This window comes from Carcharhinus amblyrhynchos, chromosome 3 (genome assembly GCF_965287045.1).
Source record: "Carcharhinus amblyrhynchos chromosome 3, sCarAmb.v2.hapA, whole genome shotgun sequence".
Lineage (NCBI taxonomy): Eukaryota > Metazoa > Chordata > Chondrichthyes > Carcharhiniformes > Carcharhinidae > Carcharhinus > Carcharhinus amblyrhynchos.
This window is the reverse complement of record NC_137326.1, coordinates 94983203-95008036: the sequence shown is the minus strand read 5'-3', so window position 1 is coordinate 95008036 and position 24834 is coordinate 94983203. Positions and strand designations below refer to the sequence as shown.

At 41.0% G+C, this 24834-nt stretch overlaps 1 protein-coding gene across 4 annotated transcripts in view; it reads left to right on the top strand.

Moving 5' to 3' along the window:
• pxylp1 (2-phosphoxylose phosphatase 1) overlaps positions 1 to 24834 on the top strand; it is a 166439-nt gene that overhangs the window by 52202 nt on the left and 89403 nt on the right. The gene's annotated exons all lie outside the window — the stretch shown is intronic.

The window sequence follows — 24834 nt, the reverse complement described above, 5'->3', positions numbered from 1 at the left end:
TAAGAAGGCCTTTAATACATGGTTTCAAAATTATAAAGGGATTTGACAGGATAGGGAAAGACAATGATGAGGGGCATCACCAATTATGTAATTCTTACTAAGTAAATGCAAAGAGAGGTTTGGAGAAATTTCATTGTGCAGTGGGTTGTAAGAATATGGATAGGTTTGTCACAGTTTTCCACGATCTGCAGTATTTTATTTTTTGTGAATTTGCCACGTTCAGTGACTCATCAGATAATGCCTTCAGTTAGGATGGTGCTTTTTAGATGAAAGCTGGGATAATTTTTCACAGGGGTTTGTAAACCTATATGTGGCTGTGATGATTGTGTTGTCTCTTTAAGGCCCACATAGATTGTCTCTTTAAGGGTCATCTGGCTTGGGGGATCAATTGGATTGAGAGTGCATAATCACCCTGGGGCGGGGTGTCTTTTCTTAGGTAGAAAACAGTCTGAAGCCATGTAAAAGACATGTAGCAACTGGAGCAGCTGGTGGACTGTTTCAGGGCAAGTGGGGGTGGGGGATGGGAGCAGAGCAGTAGTAGAGGGGGGCTCTGTACAGCTTTTTCTTGTTAATAAATACCCTTTGTGTTCCTGACAAAGTCTGTAAGCATCTATCATTATAGTAGTCATAGGAAAATTACTGAAGTGTTTGGCAGCTGATACTTAACTGAAAAAGGTAACAATTTACAGGTTAAAAACTGTGCAAATATTTCTTGTGTAAAGTTCTTCAGGTCTGGAAAATCAACTTTTCACTGTCAAAACAAATCAAGCTATTTTTGTTATTGTTCATGTTTGTGCCTTCATTAACTTTATGGACCGTGCAGTGAGTAACTTAACTCCTCACTCCTCAAAGACTGCGCTAGAAAGCACAATGTGGAGATGCCGGTGTTGGACTGGGATAAACGCAGTAAGAAGTTTCACAACACCCAGGTTAAAGTCTAACAGATTTATTTGGTAGCAAATGCCTAGAAGGCACAAGTCAGGAATATGATGGAATGCCCTCCACTTGTCTGGATGAGTGTATTCAGGCATGTCTAGGACACTTGACTGACACCTTATCTTTTGTTTTAAGTATTCACTTGCTCCATTTTCTTGGTGGACCCTGATTATAATGTGTACCATGTGAAAGATGCAGTGCAGCAATTTGCCATGGCTTCCTTGACAATGCCTCCTGAGTCTCTGATCCTTACTGCCTAGCAGGACAATGGCATCTGGCACATGGAAACACCACCACCTAAAAGTTTCTCTCCAAGTTATATCCCTCAACTTGGAACTATATCACCATTTCTTCGTTGTCACTGTGTCAACATTCTGAAATTTCCTATCTCACAATACGGTGAAGTACATTAACTACTTTGACTACAAAACAGTTCCACCTTCAAGGATAATTGATGATGGGCAATAAATCCATGTTTTTCCAGTGTTACCAACATTCCATAAATAAAGAATAAAATAATCCATTTGAAATAAATCATATTATAAAAATAGTCTACTTTAGCACAGAATGACAGCTGATACTACCTAGCAGTTGTGATAAAGTTAAAATCCGAACTGGACTTGTATACTTTAAAATGGAACAACAGTTCGGACCAGTAACAATCATTTCCAAGTTTTACAAGGTTTTCTATCTGGGTGGAATGGGATTCACGAGGAGAGACGAAACAGAAAAGAATAAGGGCACAGTCATTTTTAAATGGTATTTTTAAAATGAACACATTTTGGTATGAATAGTTCTGTTAGCGCGAGTGGACGAAACGACAACTCCGGACTCAGGGTGAAGTTCAATAACGGCACAGCTTTATTTTCTTTTATGTCGATGGAGAAGCACAGTCAGGACATACGATCGGACTGTCCCGAAAGCTCTCTGCCCGTCCCTCACAGCAGGCTATAGTTATACTTGAACTTCGGTGCAGTATGCGATTCAAATGCTAATACTTTATTTACAGTATTCGACCTTAGCCATCCTGTCTCGATGTTTCCAAGTGTTGAGGAAATTGTTTTAGGTGTGTGTTAATTGTTTTGTCTGATTGGTTATTTGATAGTCTAGAATCTCCGGGGTTTGAACCATAGGCGTGTCATTGATCTCAAAAGAGGTTTTGAGGGGCCAGGAATGTTTCCTTAACTATGCTAATTTTAGGTGTCTCCATGGGTTGTTTGACTGTTTGAAAGGTGCTGATTTTGATGGGGTGGAGATTTACTTCCTGTAGGTGCCATCCTGTCCAGCTTCCCTTATGTGCTAGTCCTCATTTGCATTCTAAAAGCATGCTCTTGCCTACTGATTGGTGTCTGTTACTTTGTGATTCTTAATGGAGGGGCTCTGAGGGTAGCTTTGGTTTGCTTCCATTTTGTGTGCCCAATTTCATAAAATTTGTTGTCCGATAACAGTTCTGAGGGAGAGAAGCAATACAATGCATGGCTGCATCACCCTGCATAATAAAGCAGGAAATACTCACTAATGTATCTTTAATATTACTAGACTTTTAAAAGTCAAGGGCGTATATTTTATGTTGTTTTGCACTTATTGGTTTTCACTTTGCAAAGATAGTTTGTCTTGTTTAGAATGCTGGGTGCTATTTTGAATGCTTTTGAAATAATTTTCTAAACAAAGATGGTGGAGCTCCACCTACTCAATTTATTTTGTACATACATATAATTTTGGCTTCTCCTCCCCTCAATGACTCCTTAGCAAGAGAATTTTCTGCGGGTTTCTTTGTACTTTCCCTAAGTAGCCATCTGTGTTTGAGCCTTGATGGTAGCAAATGTTTTAACTACAGCACATTGAGTCCCATCGTAGCCTTGTCCAATATCCATCGCTGGGGTTATTGAGCAATGATCAGGAATGGGAACCTGAGGCAATGATTATATCTCACCTTGTTGATGGATGCTGATGTCAGTTATCCTGTCTACAAACACCGATGTATCGGCTGAAGTCAGGAGGAACTGCAGAGACTGGGAGTGCCCCTCAATGTTCTAATATGTAGACCTCATTGGCTAGACTTTGTGAACCTCGAGAAACAGGGCCATTAAAAATCTTTCAATGTTGATTAAAACAAGCAGGTGGCATGGTGGCACAGTGGTTAGCACTGAGGCCTCACAGTGCCAGGGACCTGAGTTCAATTCCGGCCACGGATCTGTGTGGAGTTTGCATGTTCTCCCCGTGACTGTGGGGGTTTTCTCCAGATGGTCTGGCTTCTTCCCACAGTACAAAGATTTGTGGGTTAGGTTGATTGGCCATGCTAAATTTCCCCCATAGTGTCAGGGGGATTAATAGAGTAAATATGAGTGATAATGGGGATAGGGCCTGGGTGGGATTGTTGTTGGTGCGGGCTTTCTGGGTCGAATGGCCTCTTTCTGTGCTGCAGGGATTCTGCAAAATATTTTGTGCCAACTTCATTTTATTTATTAGTCACAAGAAAGCTTATATTCACACTGCAATGAAGACACTGTGAAAATCCCGTAGCCGCCACACTCTGGCACCTGTTCAGGTACACTGAAGGAGAATTTAGCACGGCCAATGCACCTAACCTGCATGTCTTTTGGACTGTGGGACGAAACCAGAGTACTTGGAGGAAACCCACGCAGACACGGGGAGAACGTGCAAACTCTGCACAGTGACCAAAGCTGGGAATCGAACCCGGGTCCCTGGCGCTGTGAGGCAGCAGTACTAACCACTGTGCCACCATGCCACCCATTATATATACAAGTTGTTGTTGCCAGAGAGAGAGTGTGTCTCTTTCCCTAGGGACAATCAACTTGTAAACATGACGCAACTGTGACACGCAATTTTTATTTGTCTGTGCATTCAGACATCATTAAAACCTGGCCCTGTTCTGTCTGATTGTTCATTAGACTTTTATACAAGGGCAAACCTCATTGGACTTTTGCCAACTCTCTAATACAACCCTGATTTGAAGTTCCCTTTCTCACTTTAATACCTTGATTGCCTCTACTTTCTGAAGATGATTTCTTCAACCTCATTCACTAGCATGGCGCACATCAGTACCTTACCCTTGTGACCAGCTTTCATGTGTATCTTGATAGTGGGCAGGGAATAATATTCATCAAGATTTGGTAAAAATAATGGTAAGTAGAAAGCATTTACCGATTAAAGAGGAAACTGGATAGCGACTGAATATGCAAACTTAAATGCAGTAATTGGTGATTTGCTGAGTTGCCCTACTTCTCCAGAAACATTGCTACCAGTATCTCACCAGCAGGCTTGCCATCAATATACGTGGAATGTATGAAGTTACTGTATCTGCTATAAATCCTTAAAATTCAGAAAAAGTTGTGTTTGTCCGTTTTAGTGCAAGAGGATTTTTGACGGTACGATAGGGTGGGATATGCCAGTCCTTCCTGCTGGCATGATTTTCCACACCCGCTGAAGCAGTGCCCCTGGCAAGCCATGCAATAGACTACAGACATTGGTGGGACCCCAAGATTCCACTGACAGCCAGTGGCTTATCTGAAAACCTGCTGTGGGAGGAGTGGAATCCCAGCCTTAATTACTGCCTTGCAACTTCTAACACTGAAAATGAACCTTTACAAATGTGGATTTTACTTAATGTTGGTGGTTTAAAGGAATGACTACATTTCCTTTTGTCTGTTTTAACCTCGTTTTGCTTTCCCTCTATGTGATAACCCCCCAGGACTTGCATAGGGAATCACTGGTTAACCTCCTATGGGGCACATAGAATACAAGCTCCCTGGTGATTGGTAATTATCTTACCAGGTGGAGCTTGTATGCTGAGCCTTTATAAAGCAGGCCCCTGAGTGGGTCCATTGTTGTATTGTCTTGGTTGGGATCTATTTGTGTTCAGGCTTTTGCTTTTGCTTTTGCTTTCCGCAGTAAAGCACTGTACCTTTACAGCTGACTCCTGGAGTTATTATACTTTCTGTTTCTCTTTCTGAACATAGTACAAGCATTGAATTAAATACTCAAAGTTTGTATTTCCTGGTTTAGACTCTGCACCAGTCATTTAAGAATTCTTCAGTCTAATAGGTTAAGGAGATACATATTTGCTTGATCAGTTCACACAGGTCCTAAATCCCCTGTGGGAAGGCTTTGTATTGTTCAAGATTTCTAACCGACACTATTTCCAGTGCGGAATCCTATTGAAGGTTTATAAGCAAGTGTAAGTCTAATGAACAGCTGATGCTGTTCATTAACCATTGACTGCAAAATTCAGGCCAATCCCTCCCAGCTCAGAGTGTCATAGCCAAGGTGACATTGACTTACATGAATATCCATATGTGACTGTTAGTGGAGTACAATTAGAAGCAGGATACTTGATCAACTTTACTGCCACAATCCTTCCAGAGCTCAGTTAAATCATTAGAAAAGGTTTATTGGTTTACTTAACTGTTAGACTCTGCACTTCAATATTTAAAACAAAAGCTTCTCTATTTTCATAGTCTATATAATATCAACAGATAAATGAAATAGAGATATGTGTTTTGTTACAAAAATACAAATATTGTGTGCTGATTTTACATTTTGCTGGTTTGAAGTTTGTTTCTGGTTTTTAATGTGCTGCATTGATGTTCTGGATTTGAGAAGAGCTTCAGATCAGTCCACATTGCAATCAGCCTCCTCCTAATGCACGTTATTGCATATTCCATCTTGGGTTATCGTGGGGCGGCATGATGGCACAGTGGTTAGCAACGCTGCCTAACAGCACCAGGGACTGAGGTTCGATTTTTGGCTTGGGTCACTGTCTGTGCGGAGTCTGCACGTTCTCCCAGTGTCTGAGTGGGTTTCCTTCCACAGTCTGAAAAATGTGTTGGTTAGGTGGACTGGACATGCTAAATTCTCCCTCTGTGTATCTGAACAGGGTGCCAGAGTGTGGCAATTAGAGGATTTTCACAGTAACTTTATTGCAGTGTTAATGTAAGCTTACATTAAACACTAATAAATAATAAATAATAGTAATAAATGAACTTTATTTTTAATGGCAGTCTGCTGCTCTATTTGAAGTGTGCCTCAAACACCATAAGGTGCACAGCATTTTGGATTACGCAAGGTTTTAGCAAACAAGCGGAGATATTCATAAGCAGTATTTGGCAGGAAGGGTGAAGCTGACCTGTCCTTACTTCAAATGGGTGATAAATCCTGCCAAATTGTTATGCCTGTAAGCTGAGAGTTAAAATATTTTAATCATGTGAATTGCGGTATGAGTCATCTGCTTTTACTATGTTCTTGTTAATGGGCCTAATATGGGCAGCACGGTGGCAGAGTGGTTGGCACTACTGCCTCACAGTGCCAGGGACTCTGGCTTGATACCAGCCTTGGGTGACTGTGCGGAGTTTGCGCATTTTCCCCGTGATTGTGTGGGTTTTTCTGGGTTTTCTCCCTCTGTCCAGAGATGTGTGGGTTAGGTGAATTGGCCATTGTAAATTGCCTCTTTATGTCCCAATATGTGTAGGCAAGGGGGATTAGCAGGATAAATACATGGGGTTATAGATTTGTCTGGATTCGAAACATCAGGTCTTTTTTCTCTTTACAGATGCTGCCGAACCTGCTGAGGTTTTCTAGCATTTTCTCTTTTGGTTTCAGATTTCAGCATCCGCAGTAATTTGCTTTTATTCAATGATTGGAGGAGGTTTGAGTGGATCATAAACGCCAGAGTGGACTCAATAGGCTGGGTGATTTGTTTCTGTGCTGTACCTCCAATGTAATGTTATGTACAATATTAATGCAGTCAGGAAAGTTTAAAATTTAGAGAAAATGCCTATGTCGGAAGTATTAAGCTTTATAAGTTAACAAACATAGATATATATTCATTACTTTGAATTAAAAATATACAACAACTTCCGATAGCAGTTGCTGGCCTTCCAATTGATCCAGTCTACCTGGGCTCATAGGAAATAAGTTTGAGAAATGCTGGTTAATACCTAAGACAGGACTGCTGAATTCTTCTACGACTTTCATAGAAAGTCTTCAATCTTAATGAAGAGTGAATTAAACCCATTATCTCAAAGGTTTTTACTGTGCTAAGCAGAAAGGACCAGAGTTACTCCCATGACTGAGGAAGACCCCAAAATTATTATATCTGTAGTTGGAAGCATGAAAATGGCAGAATATTTAGGAGAAAGGGGTGTATTTTGCTTTGGTAGAATGACCATGAGTACTATCTATTGGTTCAGCAACGTTAACTATGAACTAGTGCCGTTCATAGTCAATGTGATAAGGAAATTTGAGCTCAGTGGGACCCACCATAAATCCAGTGGTCAACAGGGGTTTAAGGAAAGATTGTCTTCTGCAATAAAAAGGCTTGGGTATTTTCAACATCTTTCCATAATCCCTTAAGGACATATTTAATCAATACATTCACGACCCGGATGTACTCTTCCACCTTCTTCCGTCAGGAAAGAGATGCAAACATTTGAGATCACGTACCAAATGACTCAAGAACAGCTTCTTCCCTGTTGCCATCACATTTTTGAATGGACCTACCTTATATTAAGGTGATCTTTCTCTACACCCTCACTATGACTGTAACACCACATTCTGCACCATCTCCATTCCTTCTCCATGTATAGAATGCTTTGTCTGTATATCGCAGGAAATAATGCTTTTCACTGTATACTAACTAATACAGGTGACAATAATAAATCAAATCAAATAAAAATCAATTGGATGTTATGGCGTCAGACCTTCAAAATGTCAAGCTATTCTTTTAAAAGGTGGATGATCTTCATGAGTGGAAATGAAATAAGTAACTTTAGAAGGGAGGGCAGTTGTTGATGCAGCATTATAAATGCAGTCAGCAGCAGTATTTTCTGATGGATTAATATTGTATGGGACAGTGTTGTGAATGTGCTTGTCCAGTTTGCTATGAAAGGAAACATTACTACTTAAAGAAAATCACAGCTCATAGCTAGTTTGTACATTGTGATCAATTAGTTTGGCTGTCATCAGTTGATCTAACTTCCCCAGAATACTGTTTTGTGTTTTGTCATAACAGGTTGGGGCGGGGAGAGAAAAGTTTCAAACCACTCCCTAAAATGGCTTTCTCACAATCCGGACATTCCAATCTTTCACTTTTACAGTCAGACAAGCTGTAATTCATTAAAATCATGGTTGGGAAATTCCACTCGTTAACTGGAGACAGTCATTTAAAAAAAAACATTTCTGCAATCTTGGTGAATAGGAAAAAAATTTGCTCATAACTTCTAAGTGCCACCAGTACCACCTCCACTCTAGTTTCTTTTTCAACTGTTCTGTTAACCTATAGTTTAGCCCCGCTGACAAACTCCCACTTTATGCCAAAATACTTTTTATAGTCTATTCCCTCAGGTTAAAAGTCAAATAAAGTTATTTTTGTAAGGTTAAAATAAAATGGAGTCGAACCTTCATTATATTCAGTCTGGTTACTTGCCAGGATGCGCAGTGAGGGGTACAGAACACTCTGTATTAGCTGTTATTTAACTAGAACTTGGTGAAGTGTCTGCTTAAATGGGATTCCTGAAGGACCTTACTGGATTTGAGCTGGTGCAATATCGTGATGCCTGAGGCCAAATACTTAACAGCAAATTAAGCCTGTGTGTGTGTGGGGAGGATTGGGAGGTGCAATGATCTTGTGATCACAGAGGACCAGGAGCCCAGGATTATAGCAGCCCAGAAGAGCCCCACATCAAATTAATACCACTCAAAATAAATGTGAACTTTAATCAGATGCAGCTCCCTTCAGCCTCAGATGATGCGCAACAGAAATAATTTTGTCACCTACCTTAAGATCCTTCCCACTTCATACAAGCAACTGCACAGGCAAGAGGGGATGGCAACGACAGCACTCCAGATTATTCCATTGCGTTGTTTATTATTTTTTCTTCAGCATATTTTTCAGTTTTCTTCCCACTCTTCCTTCTTGAAGGGATTGATCCCTTCACTGAGATAGACTCCCAAGAGCTTATCCTCTGATAACTTACCTAGGTGAACGTTAATCACATATGAACCTTGACAGCTCATGCCAGGAAAGAATCATCATTAGATAATATCACAGCCAAGCTTGGTCACTCATCATTTGCATCAGTGCTGTTGGTGGGACTTGCTGTGTTCTATTCCAGAAATCAGTTGGCAAAGGATTCTTTACAACACATTTATATTTGCTCACAGATTTGCACATGACAAATATACATCTCTTAGCCAATAACCACAGTTTTATTCTGTATCTGTTTCTATGGGGCTTAAGTGAAACCCTAGCTCATGTCCATCACATAAAATTTCTATACCGTTAATAAGCTGCATAGAGCTCTAGAGTGAAAACCTTGGTCATATTTTCTTCAACCAACCTATGATTTACAGCCAATTATAGCATTTATGTCACTGTAGTGGCTGAGATTAGTTGATGCAAAATAGATGAGGAAAGAGTCAAACTGTGGCTCAGATATGGCAGCTTTGCCCAAGATAATTGGGAGCTCAACTTTACTCTTGCTGTAGAACACACCAGGTAAAGTTTGTTCTAATTTTGTTTGGCAACGCTCAAATATCATGCCATTTTACAATGTAACTATGTTAAAGACACTGCTAATACAAATTATTGTACTTCAATTTATGTGACTGATTTAAATCATGTGACCCCAGAAATTTGTGTATTTTGTGGGTGTACATTTAATTACATAATTCCTATGTTTCAGAAGGATAAATTTTAATTTAGGAATTAACTTTTTTTATGTAATAAATGAAAACCTTGGTTCAGGAACTGGTAAATGGATCTAAAATAAATAAAAATCAAACAGAGCTCAGGGTAATTGCAATTCAAAGGGGAAATTAAATTGTAAGTAAGGTATTTATACACAAAGAGTCCTCTCCACGTACACTTACAGGTTAGAGTTGGATGTGGGATAACCTTAAACAATGGGTGACCCACCCCTGAGCTATTGATAAGAAACTGTAAGTCTAGAATTGCCCTCTGTTCATTAGAGATGTAAATTTTTGGTGTGCATCCTAGAATCAAAGGGTTGTTTTGAAGGTAAAATATAGCCAGTTTACAATTCTGTTTGGAGCCTCCCAAAGAATGCTACGTTGAAATGAAAATAAACCGTGAAGAGAGGTATTCATTTGTTTTGGTTTTTATCTATGTGTTTTCTCACAGAAAACAGACAGTCAGCTTGGAGAAAGGAAAGAGAGACAGAATCAGCTAAAATGCAGTTGTGAAACCAGAGCAGAGGTCTATTAGAAACCACAAAGATTTTTTGATGTGAAACCACTAAGCATGAATGCGGCTAAGGAGCCCTTAATCATGAGATCTTGAAGGAGAGATGGAGGGTTGCGCAGCCAAAATTTAGTGGAACAAGCCCCAAGAAACCTCATACCTCAGAGGATACTGGAACACTAAAGAGAACCAAAGTAAATTTTGGTGAGCTGCAGCATTTATTGCTTTGGTGTCAGGAGAAGTGAATGAACCCTCAAGATTCTGCAATATGTAAGGAAAGTCTTGGGTGACACTAAAGGTAAAATTGAGTTTGAAAACTAAATCATTACAAAAAAAAATTTTAATTTAATACTGCTTGTTTTATACAGTGAAGGCTGCTTGATTCAAAATGTGGCGGGGGGGGGGGGGGGGGGGGGGGAGGTGGCGATTGACGAGAAAACTGGTGTCAATCACGACTGTTTTCTCTGTCAAGACCCGAGTCTCCCACACTCTGTGCAATGCAGAGGTCACAACGTGAATATTATTAAAAGCTCAGGGGGCGGGGCCTATTCATGTCAGAGTCTGACAGGTCTGGAACTCTGTGCGTGCGCAGTGGCCCCGATCTATCAGTCTTCCCGTTTGCTGGCTAGCTCGATCGCTGGCCAGTCCGGGATGTCCACAATGCTGCTTCCCCCCATGGCCCAATTGCAGCCCCCACAAGCGAATCCGAGTCTCATCTATCAATGGAAACATCTTTCCCATTTCCACTCTATTCTGTGCAAAAGAAGAGATCAGTCACTGACTCCGCCCCACACCCCTCTCCTCACCTGCAAATCAGTGGCATCCACTATGTATGAGGCACTAAATGAATACTTTGAACTGTCTTCATTAGAGAAAAGGACACTGTCAAGGTAGCAGTAAACAAGGAGACAGGAATGATGTTTGGAAAGGGTAGAAAAAATTGCCAGCCCTCAAAGTAGCAAGCCCACCCGGTAAGGATGGGAATGCATCCTAGGTTACTAAAGGCAGTAAGGTTGGAACTTGCAGGTATTCAGGTCACAATCTATCTCCAGTTAAATACAGGGTTGTTCAAGAGAGCTGGAGGATTGCAGCTCCTGTTTAAAAATAGGGATAAATCCAATGACCATTGCACAGGCCAATTCGCCTAATGTCAGAAACCTTCAGACAATAATTTGGGACAAAACCAATTGGCATTTGGTGAAAGATGGGTGAATAAATGCAAACATTGATTAGCTAAAATAAATCATGTTTGATTAATTGGATTGTATTTGAGAAAGCAGCAGAGAGTTGATGAAGGTAGTCCATTTGACAAAATAGCATATAATAGACATGTTGACAAAAAAATACTCATAGGAGTAAAGGGATATTGGCAGAGTGGATTTAAAAATTGCTTAAGCGCCAGGAAGTAGAGAGTAGTTGTGAGTTAATGTTTTTCAGACAGCACACAGTGGTGTTCTTCTCCAAGGATCAGAATTATCACCATTGCTCTTTTTTGATATATATTAAAGACTTGCACTTAGGTAGAGTTTCAAAGATTGCAGGTGATATAAAACTTATAAATGTGGTAAACAATAAGCAGATAATAACAGACTTCAAGAGCACATAGACAAACTGATCAAATCGATTTGGCAGCTGAGAATTTACAAGTGATATATTTTGGCAGGAAGAGTGAGGAGAAGCCAGAATAATGAAGTATTAGAATTTTAAATTGATAGAGGGAAATCGATGCATGGGGCAGTACGTACTTAAATCATTCATGGTGGAAGGACAATTTGAAAAAACTTTTAATGAAACACTTAGGATCCATGACTTGGTAAGTAGAGGTCGTGGCCTGATGATGCCAGTGTGGAGATACAGATTGCAGTGGAGACCAAGTACAATGATATTCATGAAGCTGCCCGATCTGTAATCATGCAATGCATTGGCCCGTTAAAGATGCTGTTTGGCTGCCTTCAACAGGTCCGATGGGGCCCTCCATTACAGCCCCCATGGATCTCCCGCATTGTCATAGCCTGCTGTACCTACACAACCTGGCTCTGCAGTGGACACGATCTTGGCTGGAGACAATACACATTTCTTTAACCTGTGCTTAACCCTCTCTCCACTCACGTCGTCTGTACCTTTAACACTCGATTACCTGTAAAGACTCGCATTCCAACCATTACCTTGTGAATTGAGTTTGTGTCTATATGTGCCCTGTTTGTGAACATAACTCCCACTCACCTGATGAAGGGTCAGCGCTCCGAAAGCTTGTGGCTTGTGCTACCAAATAAACCTGTTGGACTTTAACCTGTGTTGTGAGACCTCTTCCTGGTGATAAGTAGAGACAGAGAGTAAAAAAGCAAAATTAATTTATGGTAAACCTGTATTAAATACCGTTAAGACTTTGGCTGGAGTATTGTGTTCAGTTCTGGGCCCACACTGTCTGAAACATTCAATCATACAATCTCTACAGTGTGGGAGAGGTCATTCGGCCCATTGAGTCTCCATTGACTCTCTAACAGAGTGTTTTACTCAGGCCTTCTCCCCTGCCCTATCCCTGTAATCCCACACACTTACCATGACTAATCTCATCTGAAGATGGTTTTTGCACATGCCTGGTCAAGGGTTTGGACCACACAGAGTTCACTTGAGTTTGGTTGTTTGGATGAAGGTGCAGTTGCTTCTCTCGTAGGTCCAACTCGCTCTCAGCACAGGCCCATTCTTGCTCCCCCTCACAGAGTTCCATGGCTTTCTCCTCAGAAGGATCCTGAGCTTGGGCGTCGAATCGCCCACCCATCTCCTCTCACTTGCAGGGATTGTGGGCAAGCTTATCCTGCAGGAACACAAATGGGGATGATGTGAGCTAACGACCTACTGGCTCAGATGTTGATGATGCCTGGCATGCGTAGGCACTGCGCAGAAGCAGGGAGGGGTTCTGATGAGGAGTGCTTGGGGGGAAACTTGTGGGAGGTTGGGTACTGGGACTCTGCGAGGTGGCAGCATGCGTGATTGAAGTTTAAAGTTCACTTATTTATTAGTTACAAGAAAGGCTTGCATTAATACTGCAAAGAAGTTACTCTGAAAATCCCCAAGTCATCACATTCCGGCACCTGTTCGGGTACACTGAGGGAGAATTTAGCGTGGCCAAAGCATGTTTTTCAGACTGCACCCGGAGGAACCCACGCAGACACAGGGAGAACATGCAAACTCCACAAAGACAGTGCCCCAAGCCGGGAATTGAACACGGGTGCCTGGCACTGTGAAGCAGCAGTGCTAACCACTGTGCTTCTGTGCTGCTCCTGAGGTAACCTTCTGAGGGGTGATGGCAAAGTGGAATGCTGAGAGGAGACTGGGAGCATTTACTCTAGCAGAATAGACTACTTCATTCATCTTCTTCTGACATTGCACCCCTATCCCCTTGGTCAGGTTCCTGGTACTGACAGTGCTGCAACTGTCTGCCAGGTGGGATTCGTCACCTTTCTGGAGGATCTGCTGCCAGCCTGAGGGTAGTTGCCCATTTCTCCTCTCCGGTGTCCAGCATTGAGGAGCTGGTTTCCTCGCTGACATCCTTCCTGGCTTGAATGACAGCAAGTGCTGTGGAGCCATTTAAGTGCAGTGGCCGCTTTATTGAAATGCTCCAATGACCCCCAGGACAGGCGAATAAGATGTTTCACATTCAGACGTGGCATTTCTCACATGGGGGCAAAATCATTTCCAAAGTACCTGAAAATTGCGGTTCAGATTGCACTGACAGGAATTGCACTGATTTTCACAAAAATACACTTCATTTCTTTTGGAAAATTCCACCCCACCTTTGTTTGTGATCTGGTGCAGCGAATATCTGTCTTGACAAATGGACCAATTATTACCATTTAAATAACCACTTAAATATGATGGGTCTAGGATTATTTTGTAACCTGAAAATAAACAGCGACTGAGCGACTGGGATAACATCAGCAGCAGTTTAAATTCACTTAGCGCTCAGTAGAAGTTACTTCAATTGTGCATAGTGTGGAGTGAGAACCCATGTTTGGCAGGACACAATGAGCTGTGAATATAGTCAGTCTGGTGAAATGAGATGTTATTAAAGAAATTGGAATGGAAAACTGGGATAATGGCTCTGCGGAGGAGCAATTTCTATAGGGGTGGTGATACTCACAGTTCATTATTGTCATTGAATTACTTTTCAGATGTTTCAACATGAAGCACAGAATCTGAAACTGATCACACAGTAGGAAACAAATTGTTTAACTCTCTTTCAGTGTCTGTCTTCACTTTTGTACAGCACTGTCATTATGTGGCATTCATTGTATTTATTGTTCTGTGCTTTAAATTATGGCATCAGTTCTTTTGTTCAAACTATTTTGCACCCAGGTGAAATTTTACTCACCAGGTGACGGTGAATCAGCTGGCAGTTGTACGCTTTATCTGACTTTCATTCCCACTGTATTCAAAGCAAGTAAAAATTGGGTGCATTGTGAAATGTTCCCCTGCCCCATCGATGGAACCTGTGGATGTGGTGTATCTGAATTCCCAGAAGGCATTTAACAAGGTGCCGCACCAAAGATTGCTACATAAGATAAAGATGCACGGTGTTACGGGCATGGATAGAGGATTGGTTAACTAACCAAAAGCAATGGGGGTAAATGGATATTTTTCTTGTTGGTGATCAATGACTAGTAGTGTGCCTCAGGGATCAGTGTTGGGGCTGCAATTGTTTGTAACTTACATAGATGATTTGGAGTTGGAGACCAAGTGTAGTGTGTCAAAATTCGCAGTTGTCACTAAGATGGGTGGCAAAGCAAAGTGTGCAGAGGATGCTGAAAATCTGCAAAGGGATATAGATAGTCTAAGTGAATGGGCGAGTGTCTGGCAGGTGGAGTAGAATGTTGGTAAATGTGAGGTCATCCATTTTGGTAGGAATAAAAACAAAATGGACTGTTATTTAAATGGTAAAATATTGCACCATGCTGGTGTGCAGAGAGACCTCGGTGTCCTTGTGCAGGAATCTCGAGTTGGTCTGCAGGTGCAGCAGGTAATTAAGAAGGCAAATGGAATTTTGTCCTTTATTGCTAGAGGGATAGAGTTTAAAAACAGCGAGGTTATGTTGCAGCTGTATAAGGTGCTGGTGAGGCCACACCTGGAGTACTGTGTACAGATTTGGTCTCCTTACTTGAGAAAGGGTATACTGGCAGTGGTGGGGCGGGGGGTGGGGGGGTGCAGAGGAGATTCATTAGGTTGATTCTGGAGTTGAGAGGGTTGGTTTATGAGGAAAGGCTGAGTAGACTGGGGCTATACTCATTGGAATTCAGAAGAATGAGGGGACATCTTATAGAAACATATAAGATTATGAAGGGAATAGTTAAGAGAGAAGCAGGGAAGTTATTTCCACTGGCGAGTGAAACTAGAACTAGGGGGCAAAGCCTCAAAATAAGGGGAAGTAGATTTAGGACTGAGTTGAGGAGAGGCTTCATCACACAAAGGTTGTGAATCTGTGGAATTCCCTGCCCAGTGAAGCAGTTGAGACTACCTTATTGCATGTTTTTAAGGCAAAGACAGATAAATTTTTGAACAGTAAAGGAATTAAGGGTTATGATGAGCAGGGGGTAAGTGGAGCTGAGTCCCCAAAAAAGATCAGCCGTGATCTTATTGAATGGCGGAGCAGGGTCGAAGGGTCAGATGGCCTACTCCTGCTCCCAGTTCTTATGCTCTTAAGTGAAAATTCAACACAATAAACCTGCAAATGGAGTGCCTCAATCTAAATTTTTGATAATTGCAATCTCATCCTGCTTCTGACAGTTACTGTTTGTGAATGACAGCGGCACTGCTTTACAATTTAGCTGATCTGAGAGATGCTCTCCCTCCAGCTTCTGAGTATAAGCATCTATAAATGAGGTGAATCTAGATGCACAGTTGATGGAGGTCCTTATTTTCAACAGGAACTATTACAACTGATCATTAACAATGTCACTATGATGTGTGAATGTTTTACTAATCATAATGTTGGATGGTTCTAGAAAAGTGCTCTGGTTGGAACGTATCTTGTGATATCCGTGTTACTGCATAAAAAAGGCATATCAGTGTCATTATTGACCAGGAATGTCTGATTGGGTACAGCGGCTAAGGCGCCATAACCCATATCTGCAGCTTGTTGAACTTATTTAGAAACTATTCTGGGGAACTGCCTTTACAGCAGAATGTCAGATCCGAGCTCTGCCACATGTTGCAATGATTCGATGAGGCAAATAGCCTTCTTTTGAGCCATAATGACACTAAGCTGAATCTACCTGTTAACAAAAAATTGAAGGCAAGTTTACAAAAAACGCATTTTCTGAGATAGTCTTTTTGGGTTCTACGTTCAGGGAACACAAACAGAGAATGATAGAAATATACAGCAGACCCATATGCTCCTATTATTCCAAATTTTGCTCTTAACCTTCTAACATATAAGATCCAAAGGGATCTCGACAGGGTGAATGTGGAAAGGAGGGAGAAAGTTTAAAAATAAGGGGTCGCCCAATTATCATAGAATCCCTAAAGTGCAGAAAGAGGCCATTTGGTTTATTAAGCCTGCACCAAGAACAACCAACAAGTCCTATACCCTGTCACCCAAGTATTTACCCTGCTAATCCCCTGACACTAAGAGGAATTGAACATGGCCTAACCTTACCTTGGACATCTTTGGACTGTGGGAGGAAACCAGAGCGGCCGCGCAGACAAGGAGAACATGCAGACTCCACACAGACAGTTATTCAAAGCCGTTTAAACTCGGGTCTCTGGCTCTGAGGCCGCAGTGCTAACCACTGTGCCACCGTGCCACTCCTGGGACAGAGAAGAGGAGACATTTTATTCTCTCAAAGGGACTATGAATGTTTGGAACTCCCGTGCTCAAAAAGTGGTGGTAACAGAATCTTTGGACATTTTTAAGGCAGAGCTTGACAAGCAAGAGGTTGAAAAAGTTATGAGTGGTAGGTGGGATTGTTGAGTTGAAATTGCAATCGGAGCAGCTATAAACTCGTTGAATGGCGGATCAGGCTCAAAGGGGCCGAGTGGCCTACCCCTACTCCTAATTCACATGTACATAGGCAAGTTTATAGACCCACTGTGTATTTTAAGCATTTTCTTATTATTTTGAATTCCAGCATTTAAAAAAATGAAAAGCGAAAAAATAACTGGACTGATGAGCAAGTGTTATACCCCATATAATATTTAAACAATGTGACCAGCTACCTTTTATTTTATTGATTAGAAAACAAATATTCATATAAACAAACAGTTTTAAAAAAAAACACTGCAATGTATTTTACTTTTTAGCTGCATTGAATAAGGAAGACACTGTTGCATAACCCTTCTCTGTATTCTGAACACAAGTTGGGACTGCATGTCGTGAAATTGTGTGCCCTAGCCTTGTGATTTTATATCTATTAACTTTAGCGGACAGAAAATGAAGGGCGTTCTTCCATCAACTTTAATGGGTGGGAAATGAAATGCAGAGATTGCACAGTTTCACAAAGTGCACCCCTGACATGGACAAAATGGAGAATTTATATTTGTTTTGCTCCTCAGCCAAGCACATACATCAAATGACTGAACCTGTGGTTCCTCTCGTACTGAGCAGGATTAATATTGCAACAATGAGAAATGCTTAACTATTTATGGAGACATCACCTGAAAGCTTCTTTTCAAATTCTTCTGTGTCACCTCGCTGTGCAGGCAGCCTGTCAATGATAGAATACGCACATTTTGAAGTCAAAACCCTATCAGATACGGGGAAGCCAAAACTTCTCACATGCCACCAGAGTTTCTCTCACAACATCTGCTCCCAGTCTACTTACAGATAAGATTCCCCCTACCCCCTCCATTGACTGCGTATTTTATTTTTTTTCCCTTTTTTAAGTAAGTTAAAAGTAGAATAATGAAAGGTGAAATAACATCAACCTTCTAATCCCAGAACTTTCTGGAACTGAATGTACCCATGTTCAAACATTTAATTATATATTTCTAAATAGACTTGCTGTTCTATTTTATCCATTGGCCATAATCCCTTGAGTACGCCTTTTCAGAGATAACGGGTTTAGTGTCGATGATGGATGGCAAAATGATGGATAAACAAACTGTACAGATTTGATTCCTAGGAGAAGCAAATATAATCCCTTCATTCTTATTGTTCACTTTATCAGACATCTTTCAATATTGGAGCTCAATCACGTTGCGCTCTTTCTCATCAGAAACAATCAGCTGCAGGAGCTGTACATAAGGATGAATGTATCCCTGGGGGGAATTTCCTTCAAGAAGAATTTCACTGAAATGAGAGAGACAGAAAGTCATTGCACTGGTGAATGTAGGCAATGAAAGAAAAGTCTAATGTAATAACTGCATTCATTACTTACAAGTGCCAAAGTGACAGTGCCATTGTGGAGCTTATGCAATTAGAGGTCCTGGCTTGTTATCTGTACTACTTCATAAAGGAACAAAACAGATATAAATGGAAAAAGTCAATGCATTGTTTGGTACCCTTTGTTCTTGGAATCTGCTCTCACTTGTTCTTTTAAAGGCATGTGGTTTTGATCGTTCTCTTCCCTATAGATGTGCAAAATAGCATTGGTCAATTATCTTGTCATGTGCATATCGAAATCTGTTTTATGATGTAATAACACAATACTTATTGACAACTACTTTTCTTTCAGTTGTTTGGAATATATATGTAGATCTTTGATATTCCCTCCCATCCTCAGCCTATCAAACTTAGTTCTCATTTACAATGTCATGAATGAATTTGCAATGTTATTGCAGATTCTTTTGGCATGTCTTACCTTGGGAATCACTGTTTGGGAACCAATGGTCCCTCCTAGAATGCTATCAAAAACAAATTGACCATCAGTAAATCTTGATACAGCTCTAATTAAGAATACAGTTGCATCAGTTTGTGAGGACTTTATTTCCACAAGGTTCTTGCTCCAGTCCTCAAACTTGGGGCACCAGTAGCGTGGCACAGTAGTTAGTACTGTCGCTTAACAGCGCCAAGGACTAGGATTCATTTCTGGCCTCAGGTGACTGTATGGAGTTCGCACATTCTCCCTGTGTGGGTTTCCTCCAGGGAAGAACAGATTTCTCCCACGGTCCAAAGGTAAGCAGGTTAGGTTGATTGGCTGTGCTAAATTGCCCCTTAGTGATGGGGATTAGCAGGGTTAATATGTAGGGTTGCGGGATAGCTGTCAGTGCAGGCACAAATGGCCTCCTTTTGCAATGTAGGGATTCTTGATTCTACGATTCGATGAACAGAAGGAAGAAGTCCTGGATGATATGATGAGAGAAGGCCAAGTGGCACTGATTTCTGTCTGAAAGCATATGTCTGCACCACTTTGAACACACTGACTGTCTGCATCAAATTGAACAGTTGGCACGTCTGAAACATTGAACTGAATGGCTTAGTATCACAGCAAGTTGTATGTTTGTTTACTAAACCACTGGAGGAATGCTGGATCAATCTTCATTTTCTTAGGTACGATTTTCAAAGGTCCACATTTCTTTCACATTAACGATGTGCCTGCAGCAGAACAATTAAACATTCTAACCAACGCCTGGCGCATTTGCCCAATCTTCACACTCAACTGCTTAGAGTTGAAGGACTATTTAAAAATGGGTGATGAACATAATTATCGTATTCAATAATTAAAATCCAGTGTTTGAAATGTTCTACCTACGCTGCTGCTTAAGATTGTAAAGTCGCCTGTGCTGAAGGCTGTACCATTTCACATTAGCAACCAAAACCACAGGTCCCATAATCATCAGAGGTTGTTCCGAATCTGAAAATTGTTTTCTTGGTCAGTGCCAGGTGGAAAAAGGGAAGATCTTGCTCTTCTTTGGTGAAAGGAACTCTCTGTTTGGCCTTGTCCGTCCGTGCTAGATAATTTTCCAGATGGAAAAGTATATCTCAGAATTTCACATTAACCAAAGCTGTATTTGCTTTCAGGTCAGCAGTTGTATTTTGATATATCCAATATGTAACTGCTTAGCTCAAATTCAAAAAGCCGGTCTGTTTATAGGGTCAACAATGTACAAGGAACTGTTTTCTTTTAAAATTGCTGTAACTGTCTTCATCTTCCAAAATGGTAAACTTGGTAAGTGTTAGACTGTGTGGAAAATTCACAATGCTGACAACTGAGCTGTGTGATGCCCTCATTTTCAGTATCAGAGGTGCCATTTCGGGTTGAAAATGGCACAAGTGCTAAATGCACACAATGCTGCTGCTGGTCAGAGGCAATTTTGATAAGGGTGCTGATATGGGTGCACGGAGTGTGCACTTGAAGTATGCAGGGTCAGCACAGTGACGTCAGCCAAATGTGTAACATTGATTTGAAGTCAGTAATGCCATTTTCTGCATTACTATTCCAACTAACAGCCTCTCTTCATCTCTCATAACTGAAGATGTATTCAGCAGCAGGAAGGAGCACTCTCAGCAACAATAATTAAAGGGATTTTCGTTGCTGATTGATTTTTACTAGCTGCTATGTTAGTAGAACTGTTTGATATTTTATATTGCTATTTAAAGTTGTTGAAGGCTACAGGGATTGGTACGTGGTGAAAGTCTTCACTTCAAACATTCTGCTAAGACCACCTATTCCAAGTCATGTGTGCAGTCATTACTAACCACCTCCCCCAGCCTGCAGAATAAGAACATAACGAACTAGGAACAGGAGTAGGCAGTCCAGCCGTTCGAGCCTGCTCTGCCATCTAGTACAATCATGGCTGATCTTATCTCAGCCTCAACTTCACTTTCCTGCCCATTCTCCAGAACCCTTCAAGCCACTATTAATTAAAAATCTATCTATCTCCTCCTTAAATTTACTGTGTCCCGGCATTCACCGCATTCTGGGATATTGAATTCCACAGACTCACGACCATATGAGAGAAGTAGTTTCTCCTCATCGCTGTTTAAAATCTGCATCCCCTTAACTTAAAACTATTATGTCTTATTCTAGGTTGCCCCACAACAGGAATCAATCTCGTAAACCTCCTCTGAACCGCCTCCAATGCAATTACGTTCTTCCTCAAGTCAGGGGACCAAAATTGTGCATAATATTCCAAATGTGGTCTCACTAATACAGTATTCAAAGAGAGCTGAACAAGTTTATTCACTCTTTCCTATGAAAAATAGGTGGGTCAAGTGTGTAGTTTTGCCAGGTTTGCAGTTTCCCTGTGGTGCATGGTGTATTTGACTGCACATGGGCAGCACCTAAATTCTGAGGTCTAGAAAAACTGGCAAGGATTCCAGTGTTCTTCTCCAACTGTTGTGTGTCCATACTAACCAAGTGCAGGTAAATGGTCAAATTTTCTGGCCGTGGTCACAATGTCTTCATTCTGTGTCAGTCCGCTGTACCATCAGCATTTGATTCACCTCCACAAATCAGAGTGTGTCTACAGGGTGTCAAGGACCAGAATGCTACCCCAGTGACTGCAGCAGGACTGATGGCAAGATTGCTGACCTTGCAGAATGACCTCGAGGAGCCCTGGTCCCAAGAATGCTGATTTCAAGGTGCACAACTTCAAAAGGGTTGGCAGCTGTCCCACTGACAGCAAAAGCAGTGGTAGAATGGCAGTGTCGGGAGGAGGAAGGCTGTTGTCCTGAGAGAACAGGGCAATTTTGTGCTCCACAGAAACACTGGCAGTCCCCTGAGGTGAAAACTTAGCAATCCTTGCAACGTGTTGGAGAACAGATTGCTGGTCTGCTCTGAGACCTTGCAAACCATTTTGCATACTGATCTCCACAGATATGATGGCAGCTATCCGAGCTTGCACGGGAGCACACGGAGGTTGCATAACTTCAGTCTGAGTTCCCAGCAGCAGCCGGACAATGAGTGAGTGCCTAACTGCTTGCGTTGCAATATGTTGACACATTAGCCATCAGACACTGCAGAGTTTGCATTCTGCCTCCATCAAAATCAGTGGGTGTAGGTTAATTTGTTGTTGAGATCTCCATGCCCATTTTTGAGCCTTTTTGAATTTGCAGCCAAAATATTAAATGGATTGAAAATGATGGTCAGTAAAATTTGCTGGTTCTTTTCTATAAGCATGATAAAGTGCTGATTCTAATCAATAAATGCAAAGCTTAAGTCACTTTTTGTTTATGGATGACCATTGTACTTAGAGTTTGAGATTTAAAATAAGTAAAATATGTACATTTCTCAACATCTACACCTCAGAGTGATAACCATTCTCATGTATTCATATACATATGTGAAATATAGCAGCTCATCAAGATGCATTCTCAGGAATGTTGGCTTGATCAGGTTTCTCCAATTCTAGTCGAATTATAGACTTTATTATCCTTTCACTGACTGTCAGAGCAGAAGGGGGTTATAAGATACATCTTGCCTGTGGCAGATTGAACTCAGAATGACATGTTTTAAATGGAACAGTGCAGGCTATTGCTTCAGCTTTACTTTTAAGGTTGAATGTGAAAGTTCAAGCTCAATTTGTTGTCTGTTCACCATCATTTTGTGTATTTTTTTCTGTGATTCATAGAGCCATAGAATCCCTACAGTACAGAAGGAGGTCATTCGGTCCATTGAGTCTACATGGACAGCTATCCCACCTTATCCCTGTAACCCCACATATTTACCCTGCTTGTCTCCCTGACTCTATGGGGCAATTTAGCATGGAGAATCAACCTAACCCACACACCTTTGGATCTTCTAGTTTCTCATTGTTAATGGGGTTTCCTGTTGAATCCACCACTCACTGCCATGAAACCTGCAGAGGGGGTGTGCCGTCAGTGGGACAGGAAGATCCTGCCCATGTGAATGGCCAAAAAGGTCTGGCCATAGTCTCAGCTATTTCCCATTTGAAATATTAGCATAAAAAAGTGTTGCTCAAAAATTGTGACAATTAAGGTTAATGTGAACAGGAAACACATTCTGCATATTAAACGTTAATGGGAAAAGGTTAAAAATTCTATTAAGGCTATTTTTGTCACAAAGTGACTTTCTCAATATCTGAGACTCTGCAACTGCCTAACGCATGTCTACCCATAACAAAATTTTCCCTTTGTGAAAGAAACTACTCAGATTTTTGAGCTGTAGGTAGCCTGTGAGGCCAAATGTAAATTCACCTCTTCAGTCTCATTTTAAGATCTTAAGGCCTCCAATGACCTGCTATGAGTTCCTCAGTGATAGCTCTTTTCCTTCTGGTTCTTCTGCAGATCAGCTTGCCTTGTTTTGTTGCCTAGGGAAAAGAGTTTCTGTCCTTGGCTGTGAAGTAATAATTTTCTTGCTCTTCCTGAAGCACAAGCAATAATATGCCATTGCCTTTCTTTTGGCTGTTGGATGCTTACTGAAAAATGTAATAGCTGTTGTAGGAGACAATGGTCCAGTGGTATTATTCAGAAACTAGCTAATGTTCTAGGGACTGGAGTTTGAATCCCACCACTGCAGATAATGGAATTTGAATTAAATAAAAATTAAGAATCTACTGATGACCATGAAACCATTGTCAATAAAACCCATCTGATTCACTAATTAGGGAAGGAAATCTGCCATCCTTAGACAGTCTAGCCTACATGCAACTCCAGAGCCACAGCAATGTGGCTGACTCTCAACTGCCCTCTGAAATGGTATAACAAATTACTCAGTTCAAGGGCAACTAGGGATGGGCAATAAATGCTGGCCAGCAAAAGATGCCCATGTCCCACGAATGAATGAAAAAAAAAGAAATGTCACCATGGAAACTTAGCAATGCCATACCACCAAAAAATCTAACAAATTAAATTAAGTTACACCTTTTCTTAAAAAAAAAATCACCTTTCTTCTCCTGCACAAAAGACACAAAGAGGTCCAAACTCCTTAGGTGTGACATTGCTAACTTTGTACATATGAGCTAATGATGATGAATGTATTAGTTGACATCAATAGATACAATTTGACCAATTGTCACATTACACAATTATTATATCCAGCTCCTTCGCACCCTCCAAGACAAACATTAGCAGCACATATATTTAATTAAAATAAACTAAGTTCATCATCAAAAACATATTATTGCCATTCTGGATATAGCTATTTGATACATTAAATGTAGTTTCACTGACTTTGTTACATGTGATGGTGATGCATTCATTTGACAACACTCCCAAATTATCAAAATTGTGTGTTTCTGTGCAAATTAATTATCAGAAAATTTCCCACTTTGCACACATCCAGCCTCTTCTGATAAACAGAACAGAAAGCTGGTTAGCAGAGAGGAAGCAAAGAGTTGGCATAAATGGGGCTTTTTCTGATTGGCAGTCAGTGATTAGTAGAGTTCCTCATGGATCTGTGCTAGCATCTCAACTGTTCACATTGTACATTAATGATTTGGAAAAGGGAACTGAACGTATTATCTCCAAATATGCAGATGATACAAAGTTGGATGGGAGAGTGAGCTGTCAGGAGGATACAGAGATGCTTCAACATGAGTTGGACAGGCTGAGTGACTGGGCATATACAAAGCAGATGCAGTATAATGTGGATAATATGAAGTTATCCACTGTGGTTGCAACAATAGGATGGCAGATTATTTGAATGGATGTAAATTCAGAGTGGTAGGTAATTGGCGAGACCTTGTTGTCCTCGTACATCAGTCGGTGAAAATAAGCACGCAGTACGGTAGGCAGCAAAGAAGGCAAATGGTTTTTGGCTTCATAGTGAGAGGTTTTGAGT